This window comes from Aotus nancymaae, unplaced genomic scaffold (assembly GCF_030222135.1).
Source record: "Aotus nancymaae isolate 86718 unplaced genomic scaffold, 86718_ANA_hifiasm-v0.15.2.pri h1tg000011l, whole genome shotgun sequence".
NCBI lineage: Eukaryota > Metazoa > Chordata > Mammalia > Primates > Aotidae > Aotus > Aotus nancymaae.
Window position 1 is genome coordinate 61,452,983 of NW_026988422.1, and position 13,300 is coordinate 61,466,282.

The window sequence follows — 13,300 nt, forward strand, 5'->3', positions numbered from 1 at the left end:
ATAAAAGAGGGGTTGCACAAAGCGGTGTAACGCTTTGGGCCCTATATGTAAGGATTGGTGGATTTTGGCAATAATTTTAGGAGCCTGTTCCCGTGGAAGGGTGATCTTATTATTTAGGAAGATCCAGCCCTGGTCAGACTTGGTTCCACCCCTTAACATAAGGTCCTGTCTTTCCGATGGCGAGTACACTGGCAATGTGGCTGTGGTAAGGAACAGGACTGGAGCGGGAGCTGGCCTGGTACTGGTTAGAGCCTTCGCTACCGCATCTGCCCTTGCATTGCCCCGAGAAATGGGATCCTGCTGGGTCCGGTGCCCCCGACAGTGGATGACAGCAACCTCTTTGGGGAGTAACAGAGCCTGCAAGAGGTTTGAGATATGGGTGGCATTGACTATGGGGGTCCCCTTTATGGTAAGGAATCCTCGCTCTTTCCAAAGGGCAGAGTGACAATGAGTAATAAGGAAAGCATACTTGGAGTCTGTATAGATATTTGCCCATTTCCCTTTTGCTAGTGTGAGAGCTCGGGTTAAGGCAATGAGCTCTGCCTTTTGGGATGTTGTCCCATCAGGGAGTTGGCGTGCCTCGAGGGTGGCTGAATCTGTAACTACAGCATAGGCTGCTTTTCACCGTCCCTCGGCCGTTATTACTGAACTCCCATCTACATATAAGGTAAAGTCGGGGCTGGGGAGTGGAAGACTAGATAGACCCTCTCGTGGTTTAGCAAATGCCTCTATTAGTTCAGGACAGGAATGAATTGGGGAAGGGGAGTGGGATGGAAGGGGAAGTAAAGTAGCAGGGTTGAGTGGAGAAGAAGGATGAAGACTAACTGAAGGATTTTCAATGAAAAGTAAATGAAACTCTTGTAACTGAGAAGGTCCTAGGTGTGCGAGAGACTTATGGGAGAGAAGGTCAGTGAGCCGATGGGGAGAAAATACCGAGATGGGCTGGCCTAAAGTAAGTTTTAGGGATTCCTTAGTGAGTTCTGTTGCGGCTCCCAAAGCCCGCAGGCAAGGCTGCCACCCCCTGACTGTGGGGTCAAGTTGCTTTGATAAATAGGCTACTGGATGATATACAGGGCCTAGGGGCTGGGTTAAGACTCCAACTGCGATTCCCTGTCTTTCATCAGTGAACAAATGGAAGGGGCGGTTCAGATCGGGTAATTGGAGTGGAGGTGACGTGGACAAGGCAGTTTGTAGGGTTTTAAAAGCCTATTTTACTACCCCAGGGTGGGAGAGGGGTCCTGTGGGTGTGTCTTTAGCCGCTACATACAGAGGTTTAGCCAGGGAGGCAAAATTAGGTATCCAATGGCGGAAAAATCCTACAAACCCTAAAAAGGAGAGAATTTGGTCTGCTGTCTCTGGAGGCTGTAGTGAAAGGAGTGCCTTTTTCCTGTCTGTCGTTAGGCTCTTGGTTGTAGGGGTGAGGCGTATGCCTAAGTAAACTATTGAGGTGACTGACAACTGCACCTTGGAAGGGGATACTCGGTATCCTTTAGATCCCAGAAAGTTAAGAAGAGTGGCTGTATGCTGTTGAGACAGGGAGAGGGAAGGACTACAGAGTAAAAGGTCGTCCACATATTGTAGGAGGAAACTGGGTTGGAGAGGGCAGGAGCTGAGGTCAGTTGCTAAGGCCTGCCCAAAAATATGGGGACTGTCTCTGAATCCTTGGGGCAAAACTGTCCAGGTAAGCTGTTGTGACAGATTAGTGTCTGGATCAGTCCAGGTGAAAGCAAAGAGAAAATACGACTCAGGGTGTAGAGGGATGGTAAAGAAGGCATCCTTGAGGTCCAGAACTGTGAAGTGGGAGGTATTGGAGGGAATGTTAGATAACAAAGTATATGGGTTGGGGACTACCGGATGCAGGGGTACTACTGCCTCGTTGATAAGGCGTAGGTCCTGAACTAAGCGATAGTCGCCGGACGGTTTTTGGACTGGTAATATAGGAGTGTTACAAGGGGAACTGGTAGGAATAAGGAGTCCCTGGGCTAGGAGTCGAGCGATGATAGGCTTCAGGCCCTGACGGTGGGTCTTTGAAATAGGAAACTGAGGACGTGAGGGAAAACGAGTAGCGTTTTTGAGAAGTATTTTAACTGGTGTGTGATGTCTTGCCACTACAGGCTTGGAAGTATCCCACACCAAGGGATTGACTACATCCAGAGGGATAGGGAGTTGGGTCGTAGGGTTTGGACAGGGTGTAGCCTCCGTTAGAAGAGACAGTAGGAGGTGTGTATGTGAGGGGTTTGACTTCATGTATGTGAGATTAGTGAGTTGGAGGGTGGCCCCTACAATCTGGAGAATATCTCATCCTAGTAAGGGAACTGGGCATGAGGGTATGATTAAAAAGGAGTGAGAGAAGGGGTGTCCCTCGAGGAGACAGGTTAGGGGAGGGGTTTGGTTGGGATAGGAAAGCCTTCCATCAACTCCCATGACCGAGACCTGGGAAGGTATGCTAGGACCTGAGTAGGAAAGTAATACAGAGTAGGTAGCCCCCGTGTCCACTAAGAAGGAAATGGACTTACCCGCTACCTGCAGCGTTACCCTGGGCTCAGCAAGGGTGATGGGGGTCCTCGAGTCCGGGCTGCATCAGTCATCCAGAAGGCCAAGAAATTCAGGTGAAGGGATTGCTTCCTGTGGACTGGCCTGCTCCTCACATAGAGGTGCGGGGAGTCGGCCTTTGGTCCGGGTTGGGCAATCAACCTTCCAGTGTCCAGTCTGTTTGCAATTTGGGCAAGGTCCAGGGGGTGGTCGAGGACGGGGGCACTCCCGGGCCCAATGTCCTTCTCGACCACATTTATAACAGGACCCGGGTGGGACCCTTAAAACATTTCGGAAGCGTTTCGCTGGACCTCCCTCACCAGATGTTTGGTGTGCTGCCGGCCTCAGGGCTGCTACCAGAGCTTGGGTTTGGAGGCCAACCTTTCGCCTTAAGTGGGCCTGTCGGGTGGCCTCAGCTTTATCCTCTCGGCCATTAAAAACTTTAAATGCCATGTTTACCAGGTCTCGCATGGGAGTCTGGGGGCCCTCCTCAGCCTTTTTAAGTTTCCTCCTTATATCAGCCGCCGACTGGGAGATGAAGTGGGTGGCTAGGGCCGTAGCTCCTATTGAGGAGGCCAGATCCAGCCGTGTATGGAGGATCATAGCATTAGTTAAGCGGTCAAGAAAGATGGCTGGGTTTTCATCAGGTCCCTGAGTTATTTCCCTTAACTTATCGTAATTGACTACCTTTTGAGCTGCGTTTTGCATGCCCACCAGGAGGCACCGTAACATCTGGTCTCGGCGGCGGCGGCCATCTCGACCGTCCTGATAGTCCCAATTAGGGTCGGCCTCTGGGACCGCTGCCGTACCTACTGGCATCTGGTTATCAGTAAGATGTTCCTGATTAGCGTGTTCCCAGGCTGCTGTAAAAATCCGGTCACGCTTGTCTGGGGTGAGGGTGGAGGATAGGATGACAAACGTGTCATGCCAGGTTAAATCATATGCCTGAGTAAGGTAACGGAATTCCTTGGTGTAAGCAGTAGGGTTGGTGGAAAAAGAACCTAGACATTTCTCAATGGCCGATAGGTCAGAGAGGGAGAAGGGAACATGCACTCGGACAATGCCCTCTGCTCCGGCCACCTCACGGAGGGGGCAAAGGAGGGAGGCCTTGTCTTTGGGAGCACCGTGTGAGCGGGTGTGAGGACTAACAGGTGAGGCCAGGTTGTAATTAGAAGGTGGAGGAGCTGAAGGGGTTTGAGGTTTATCATAAGGTGGAGGATCATTGGGGCGGGCCAGTGGAAAGGAGAGCTCCTCAGGCGCATTAGGGTCAGAAAAAGAAGAGGAAGGTGGAGGGGCTAAGGGCAGAGAGGAGGTTTCTTTGGCTAGAAGTACCTTGGTGGTGGTGCAAGAGGAACAGAGGTTGGGTTGGGAACGAAGATACCAGAAAGCCTGCACGTTTATAATAATCATAATTAGGCAAAAACCAAGAAAAGACATGGCCAGGGCTATGTGCCACATGGCTACAATAAACACAGTACTACATGCAAGACTGACAAACAAAGGGTGGGTGCCCCCCAGATGGGAGGCCAGGCTGATGCTTTCCTGGTCACGTCCCTGTGGAACCGCGGGTTGAGGCCCACACAAGCCCCGCAGCTGTTATGCTGTGGGACTACACATAAACTCACTCACTCATTTGCATTGGAATTAGGCAGAAAGAAAGAAGGACAGGATTAAAAGTGTCTTAAGGGCGAGGCACAGGATAGGACTAAAAGTGTAAGGCGGCCACCACCTTAAGGGCGAGGCACAGGATAGAATTGAAAGTGTAAAGCGGCCACCATCTTAAGGGCGTGGCACAGGATAAGACTAAAAGTGTTAGGCGGCCACCACCTTAAGGGCGTGGCACAGGATAGGACTAAAAGTGTTAGGCGGCCACCACCTAAGGGCGTGGCACAGGATAGAATTAAAAGTGTAAAGCGGCCACCATCTTAAGGGCGTGGCGCAGGATAGGATTAAAAGTGTAAAGCGGCCACCATCTTAAGGGCGTGGTACAGCCACCATTTTGAAAGGGAGAAAGAGAGAAAGCTAAGAGAGACAGAAAAAGAAAAAAAAAAACGAAAATACAGTTTTTTAGAAAACGGGAGCCTTTTATGCCAAATGGGCTAATTTACAACAACAAATTTGGTATGAGCCGGGGGTTTGGCTCTGCCGTGAGGCAGGGCTGCTTAAACAGGGCTTCTGAGTACCCACACCTCGGTTGCTGGTGAGGGTTCAGGAAAGTGGGGACGTCTCCCTCAAATTCCTGACCCTAAATTTACCCCTCACGGGGAGAGAACAAGAGTGTAGGGACGTCTCCTCTTACACTCAGGTCCTAAACTGGAGTCACGGACTCATGGGGAAGGAAGCCGGAGTCCTTACGGACTTGCGGCGGGAGGCCTCCTGGGGTCACGGACCCGTGGGGAAGGAAGGGAGGGAAGCCGGAGCCACGGACTCGCGGCGGGAGGCCTGCCGGGGTCACGGACCCGTGGGGAGGGAAGCTGGGGGTCACGGACCCCGCAGCAGGGAAGCCGGGGGTCACGGACCCCGCGGCAGTGGGAATCCCTGACGCTGCGCAGCGGTTTCCTGACAGGGACTCCCTGAAAGCAGCAGGTGAGGTAGTGGGTAACAGAAGTCTTACCTTGTGGTGAAACAAACAGCAGCTTCCGGTCCGGCTCTGCGTTTAGGAGTCAGTTTCCCCGGGGAGGGGTCTTACAACTCCCTCCTGGCTGGCTCGCCATCTGTAAGGTCTGTTTTCACCGAAGACGAAATGGAGAAACTGAGGCCAGCACGAAAATAATCCAATGCAAGGGAATTTATTCAGGCTCCCGGACGAGCTTCTGCGGTCCAGACAGGAAGGGCCGGAGAAGTCGCACGGACTCCTCTCAGGCACGGGGTTTTATAGGGAGTGGAGGCATCCGATTGGCTGTGGCCAAGGTGGGTGGGACAAAATGGAGGGGAGTGGGACCCGGATGGAAGGAGGTGTGTCTGAGCTCCCGGGGAGGGGAGGGGGCATGTCCGAGCTCCCGGCGAGGGGAGGAAGGCCTGTCCGAGCTCCCGGCGAGGGGAGGAGGCGTGTCCGAACTCTCCACGACTGGGCCAACCTTACAGTCAGCTTTGCAGCTCTCCTAAACATTTGATAGATTGAAATGACTTGTTTCTAGTGGGAGGCATTGGTTGGTCTTGTGACATGCTGTTGATTTTTGGGGCTACAAACAATGCCTCCCATATACCTGGCACTGGGTCAGAAATCATAGTCCCTGCTCACAGCAACTGTTGCATTTACTTGAGAACAAACAGTAGTAAGAACTTTAGCGAACAGGAGTGCACGTGTCCCTATCAAAGAGGTTACCTGTCATAAGGAGAAGGCTGAATACTTGGAATGAGTGGAAAGGCCCTGCTCAAGCTCTTAGCCATTTTACTAGCTGAGCCACCCGGGACAAATCACTCAGCCTCTCTGTTCCTTGGTTTCCTCATTTATACCTGGGGACGGTAATAATATTTGTCTCTTCTCACTGGGTTGTGTGGAATAGCTAATGAGCTGAGTGTAAAGGGCTCTATTTTAATATAAAGGCTAGTTATTGCTAGTGTTATTATCTAGCAATTAGGTTTAAGGGTCTTGGTGGCCTCAGACCCCCTGTAAGGTATGCACTGTTAGGAGAGGGGACTCAGGTGAAAGTCAAAAAGGCAAGTAAACAGAACAGGGTAGGTGATTCATTAACAAAGAGTTTAATAATGAAAGGTGTTTTTCGTTGACAGACATATTTCACACCTGACAGCGTCTTTTAAAATACCCTGAGGGAAGCAACTCATTTGCATGTTAAAGACTCAGGGACACCTTATGGAAAACTCCAGCTCCAGTCTATTTAGATGCCATTTGGCTCCTGTATCATCTATTTTATGTATTTTAATTTCCACCTCTTTTATTACTGAGGACATTTGCACGAAATCAGAGTCTTGAGAATTGTGTCTGCTGTCACTTCCCTACCCTGAGGTCTGAAAGGTAGGGGTGGCCTCATTGCATACAGGACAAACAGGAGGTTGGTGTAAAAGGAAGAGGGGGTCCATGGGAGGCAAAGGCTGGGAGGTGGCGTTAGGGGTGGGATGGGGTGTTGGTGGGTGCATGTGGTTTTCACCTGGGACCTGTATTGTTCCTTGCTCTGCACAAGCCTCAGTCCTCACTGGGTATAATTTATCCATTCATTGATTCATTCTTTCAGTAAATGCTTTTGAAGGGCCTCCTATGTGCTAGGCCAGGGTTTGGCAAATGATAGCCTGAGGGCCAATTCTGGCCACACCTATAACTTTATACATCATCTGTGGTTGCCTTGTGGCACAATGCAGAGTTGAGTAGTTTCATCAGAGATGTTATAGAATGCAAAGCCAAAAATGACTTATTTTTGAGATGGAGTCTTGCTCTCTTGCCCAGGCTGGAGCACAGTGGCATGATCTTGGCTCACTGCAACTTCTACCTCCTGGGTTCAAACATTTCTCCTGCCTCAGCCTTCCAAGTAGCTGGGATTACAGGGACCCACCACCACGCCTGGCTAATTTTTGTATTTTTAGGAGAGATGGGGTTTCACCATATTAGCCAGGATGGTCTCAAATTCCTAACCTCAAGTGATCCACCTGCCTCAGCCTCCCAAAGTGCTGGGATTACAGGCCTAAGCCACCATGCCTGGCCCAAAAATGTCTCTTAATTGGCTCTTGATAGAAAAACATTTGTCAACCTCTGTTCTAGACAGAGAACAGCAAGTGCAAAAGCTCTGGGAGGTGAGGGTATGCCTGGCATGTTTGAGGAATGGCACAGAGGCCAGTGCATTTGGAGTGGAATGAGTGAAGGGGAAAGTGGCAGGGTCTGAGACCCTAGAGGAAATTGAGAGTCAGACCATGTAAGACCTTGTCCAGGGGGTTCAGTCTGAGAAACATCTCAAACCCCTCACCCACCCAATCTTAGGTCCTGCAGTACTGATGTTTATACATTCTATGAGAACAATTAGGAAAGTCACAAATCTTGTGACCTTTGGTCACATGACTCTTGAGCAGTAAGGGATTGTAGAAACTATGCTACATTTTAGCAGAGTTCTGGTTCCTCCCATAATCCTATTCTTGTGGCTTTTTTTTTTTTTAAGACAGAGTCTCGCTCTGTCACCTGGGCTGGAGTGCAGTGGTGCAGTCTCGGCTCACTGCAACCTCTGCCTCCCGGGTTCAAGCGATTCCCTGCCTCAGCCTCCCGAGTATCTGGGATTACAGGTGCCCACTACCGCACCTGGCTAATTTTTGTGTTTTCAGTAGGGACAGCATTTCACCATGTTGGCCAGGCTGATTTGGAACTCCTGACCTCAGGTGATCCACCAGCCTCCGCCTCCCAAAGTGTTGGGATTACAGGTGTGAGCTGCTCACTGCATCCAGCCTTATTATTTTTACAAAGATGGCTTTAGATCTCTGAGCAAGAGAGATTAGTTTTCGGGAGGGACTGTTATCATCCTTGTTTTCACATTAAACTATAAACTATATTCCTCCCAAAGTTAGCTTGGTCTACCCCCAGGAGTGACCAAGGACAGATTGGAGGTCAGAAGCAAACCTACGGCAGATTTTTCTTATTGCCATAATTTTTGGAGGTGGTTTCAATTATCGGTGGTATTATTGTTGTACTTGCCTTTAATTTGGTCTTGAGGTCTCTCTCTGGAAAGAGATCTAGCTCTGCCCTGCCTGGAATCCAAGGGCTTTGGTCGTGAACTCTTACGGTATGCCTTTCGTGGAGTACATCTTTACCCTGCTGGACAGCCTAACGCCTGTGTCTGACTTGTGCCTAGGTTTTCACTCGTTTACACTGGCAGATGCCCTGTGGCTTGTCTGACTTGTGTCCAGGTTATTCCCACCAAGATAGCCACTCTTTTAATTTTTTTTAGATGAAGTCTCGCTTTGTCACCCGGCCAGAGTACAGTGGCACGATCACGGCTCACTGCAACCTCCTCCTCCTGGGTTTAAGCGATTCTTGTGCCTCAGCCTCCTGAGTAGTGGGGACTACAGGTGGACACCCTTACACCGAGCTAATTTTTGTATTCTTAGTAGATGGTGTTTTACCATGTTGCTCAGGCTGGTCTGAAACTCCTGACCTCAGATGATCCACCCACCTTGGCCTCCCAAAGTGCTGGGATTATAGGCATGAGCCACCACGTCTGGCCTAGGATAGCCACTCTCTAAGAGAGACCTGACTAGGACAGAGGTTGGCTTCAGGAGTGTTGGTCAAATGACACACAGACACAGGCAGTACCACAAAACACAGAAAATAACAGAAGCCTTCCCTGACAGATCCACTGGGGAAGAGGGTGCCTATGAGAGCGGATGGGAAGCCTGGAGACAGCAGGTAGTTCAATCGGCAGGTGGGTGGGAGTGAGGAGGAGAGAGAGAGCAGGAGAGGGGACCTGTGTACCAAAGCCTGTTTTGGAGTTCAGAATGTTAGCCAAGCAGATTTCTCATGGGGAGTTCTAATTGGTGGGTTTATGATAAGCAGGCATAGGTTCTGTGGAGTCACACAGTGACTGAAGGGTGGCCACTGTGGTATATTCGCATAGTCCATGCAGAGTGTGCAGGTCAGTGGGGTGATCAGAGTAGGTTGTAGGTAACTGTCCCAGAGGACGGTGGTCACCGGGAAGCATTGTCTAAACCAGGTGTCTGGATCCATCACATGGAGGAACTGGAAGGAGGTAGAGAAATGGAAACTGTCAAGGGTTTGACATGCCTCTGGCCTTAGAAAGTTAAAGCTATGTTCAAAGTGGATGCCAAGGCAACATAAAATTGTAGACATTCACTACACTTTTTTTTTATGTGTGTGACAGGGTGTCACTCTTGTTGCCTAAGCTGGATTGCAATGGCGCAATCTCGGCTCACTGCAACCTCCGCCTCCCGGGTTCAAGTGATTCTCCTGCCTCAGCCTCCCAAGTAGCTGGGATTACGGGAGCCTGCCACCATGCCTTGCTAACTTTTGTATTTTTAGTAGAGATAGGGTTTCACCATGTTGGCCACGCTGGTCTTGAACTCCTGACCTCAGGTGATCTGCCTGCATCGGCCTCCCAAAGTGTTTGGATTACAGGTGTGAGCCACCGCACCTGGCCCACTACACTTATTTATTCATTTATTTGTTAACAGATTCTTCCCTTTGTATCTAGTGGAGAAGGCAGATACAAGACCGGATCATTACTGATGAAAGTAGTATATAATGAGACTAGTGAAGAATGAATGAGGAATTCTGAGTGATTGGCTCACAAAAACCTTCATGGAAGGATAATGAGGGATTGAGTGTGGAGATATGTTTTGGTTGGTAAAAGCTGGAAAGGTAAGTTGGGATGAGAATTTGGTGGGCCTTGAGTGTCTTGCAAGGAATTTGGGCTTTGTGGTAGGTGGAGAGGTGATAGGGATGGTATAAATACACTTGAGGATGACCATGATAACTTGAATGGCAGAGTGAAGGTTAGACGGGATGTGGGGAAGTCAGGTTGGAATAGAGAGTGGTTGAGTAGTTCAGGCAAAATATGATGGCCTACTTCCCCTGTTTATTTTTATTTATTTATTTATTTTTTTGAGACAGAGTCTTGCTCTGTCGCCAAGCGCCAGGCTAGAGTGCAGTGGCACGATCTCGGCTCACTGCAGCCTCCGCCTCCTGGGTTCAAGCATTTCTCCTGCCTCAGCCTCCCGAGTAGCTAGGACTACAGGCGCATGCCACCACACCTAGCTAATTTTTGTGTTTTTTAGGAGAGAGGGGGTTTCACCATGTTGGCCAGGATGGTTTTGATCTCTTGACCTCATGATCCGCATGCCTCGGCCTCCCAAAGTGCTGGGATTACAGGCGTGAGCCACTGTGCCTGGCTTATTTTTATTTATTTTTTATTATTATTTTCATTTATTTATTTATTTTAAGATGGGGTTTCACCATGTTGGCCAGGCTGGTCTTGAACTCCTGACCTCAGGCGAGTCACCTGCCTCAGCCTCCCAAAGTGCTGGGATTACAGGTGTGAGCCACTGCACCCGGCCTATTTTTATTTTGTAATTAAAAAAAAATTTTTTTTGAGACGGAGTTTCGCTCTTGTTGTCCAGGCCAGAGTGCAGTGGCACCCTTTTGGCTCACTGCAACTACCACCTCCTGGGTTCAAGCAGTTCTCCTGCCTCAGCCTCCTGAGTAGCTGGGATTACAGAAGCCTGCCACCACGACCAGCTAATTTTTGTAATTTTGGTAGAGACAGAGTTTCACCATATTGGCCAGGCTGGTCTCGAACTCCTGACCGTAAGTGATCCACCTGCTGGTCTCCCAAAATGCTGGAATTATGGGTGTGAGCCACTGTGCTCAGCATCCGTGTTTATTAATTGTTGGAGGTTATGCCAAATCCTGGTTCCTTAGGTGCTAGAAGTTGTACATAAACTCTTTGGCTTTTCAGAGATAAAGAAATGAGTTTTAAAATCACAAGAGGGGCTGGGCGTGGTGGCTTACATAGTCATCCTAGCACTTTGGGAGTCCAAGGTGGGAGGATCACTTGAGGCCTGGAATTTGAAACCAGCCTGACCAATGTGGTGAAACCTCATCTCTAATAAAAATACAAAAAAAATTAGCTGGGCATGGTGGCTTGTGCCTGTAGTCCCAGCTACTTGGGAGGCTGAGGCAGGAGAATTGCTTGAACCCAAGAGGCGGTGGTTTCAGTGAGCCAAGATTACATCACTGCACTTCAGCCTGGGTGACAGAGTGAGACTCTGTCTCAAAAAAAGAAAAAATTACAGGAGAATCTCATTTACTAGGTGTGTCAGGTATTGCCTTAAAGCAGCATTCAGTTAATGACTTTTTTATATCTTGCTCTGTTGCCTAGGGTAAGTACAGTGGCACTCATCACTACACTCACTACAGTCTTGACCTTCCAGGCTCAAGTGATCCTCCCACCTCAGCCTCCCGAGTAGCTGGGAGATCAGGGACACACCACCATGACCAGCTAACTTTTTTATTGTTTGTAGAGTTGAGGTCTTGCTGTGTTCTTCAGGCTAGTCTCAAACTCCAGGACTCAAACAACGCTTTCACCTTGGCCTCCCAAAGTGCTGGGCTTATAGGCATGAGCCACTGTTCCTGGCCAGTTAATTCTTACAATGACCCTGGAAGGTGGGTACTCTTTTTTTTTTCTGTTTTCTTTTGTTTTTTTTTCTTTTTCTTTTTCTTTTTCTTTTTTTTTTTTCTATCCATCAAAATCTCATCTCGAAGAAGGCGGGTACTCTCAAGAACTCCCCTTCATAGATAATTGTGTGGAGGCTGCAAGAAGTTGTGACTTACTCAAGGTGACCGGAGGCTGTGTTCTTTACCCACGGTGGCTTCATACTGCCTTCTTAATGTGGGCTTCTCTGGATGCTCACAGGAAGGGTCCCTGGATCACTCCCACGATCTTGACTGAAGAAGGAAGCTGTGTATGGAGCTGAAGTCACTCAGTCTAATTTAAGGTTGGCTTCTGAATCTGATTAGGAATGTGTGTCTTGGTGGAAACAAAGTAGAGGGTGAGCCTGTTGCCCCTTTCAGCAGAAAATACCGCAGGCTGAGTGTAGAGAGCAAGGAGAAAGGGTTGAGTTAATTGGGGGCCAGCTGGAATGTTGGAAGTAGGGTGTGCAGAATTCCTCTGGGAGCTGATAGTCAAGGGAGCATTGGTTAAAGCCTGGCATTGGATGAGGAAGTAATAATAATGATATTACTACTAACGCTAATAGTGGAGGATAATAGCATCTGCCACTCTCGAGTTCTTACTGTGTAGGTGGCACCTTGCTAAACATTTTACATGATTTGTCTCATTTCTCACCACTCTATCAAGCCACAACCATCACGCGGTTCAGAGAGATTTAGCAGCTTGCCTATGATCACCCAGTTTTTAAGTGGCCTCAAACCTGGGCTGATCAGACTCCAGAGTGCATAATGTCAGTCACTATGCTTTCTTGTCCAAAAAGAATCCTTGCCCAGGTGCAGTGGCTCATGCCTGTAATCCCAGCACTTTGGGAGACTGAGGTGGGAAGATCATTTGAGCCCAGGAGTTCAAGACCAACCTGGGCAACATAGAGACACCCCATCTCTACAAAAATGATATAAAAAATATTAGCCGGGCTTGGGGATTTGTGCCTATGGTTCCAGCTACTTTGGGAGCTGAGATTGGAGGACTGCTTGAGCCCAGGAGGTTGAGACTGCAGTGATCTGCAATCCCACCACTGCATTCCAGCCTGGGTGGCAGAGTAAACCCATGTCTCAACAATAACAACACCCAAAAAGAATCCTTGGCTTATTAAAATATTGCCATAATAAATGGGGACAGGGAAATTTTCATAAAATAAAGAGAAATATCAAGGAAATAAAGAGCATGCTAGAAAGCAAGGTTTTAATTTATTCTTTTTTTTTTAAATAAAGACGAGGTTTCACCATGTTGTTCAGGCTGGTCTTGAACTCCTGACCTCAGGTGATTTGCCCACCTTGGCCTCCAAAGTGCTTGGATTACAGGCATGAGCCGCCATGCCCGGCCTAATTTATTCTTTTATTATTTTCTAGCTTTTTTTTTTTTAATTGTACTTCAGGTTCTGGGGTACCTGTGCAGATCATGCAGGATTGTTGCATAGGTACATACATGGCAAGGTGGTTTGCTGCCTCCATTCCCCCATCATCTATATCTGACATTTCTCCCCGAGTTATCTCTCCCCACCCTCCCCACTCCCGACTTTCCCTCCCCTAGCACCCTCACAACTGACCCCAGTGCGTGATGCTCCCCTCCCTGTGTCCATGTGTTCT

The 13,300-nt window shown here is 48.9% G+C and overlaps 1 protein-coding gene across 3 annotated transcripts in view; it reads left to right on the forward strand.

Moving 5' to 3' along the window:
• ADCK1 (aarF domain containing kinase 1) overlaps nucleotides 1-13,300 on the forward strand; it is a 154,541-nt gene that overhangs the window by 5,141 nt on the left and 136,100 nt on the right. The window contains exon 1 of one of the 3 annotated variants that reach the window (XM_012476902.3): nucleotides 11,700-11,979. The exons of the other annotated variants lie outside the window; for them this stretch is intronic. The gene's annotated coding sequence lies outside the window, so the exon portion shown is untranslated. Of the gene's footprint in view, nucleotides 1-11,699; nucleotides 11,980-13,300 lie in introns of those variants that run through there. 3 annotated transcript variants of the gene reach the window in all.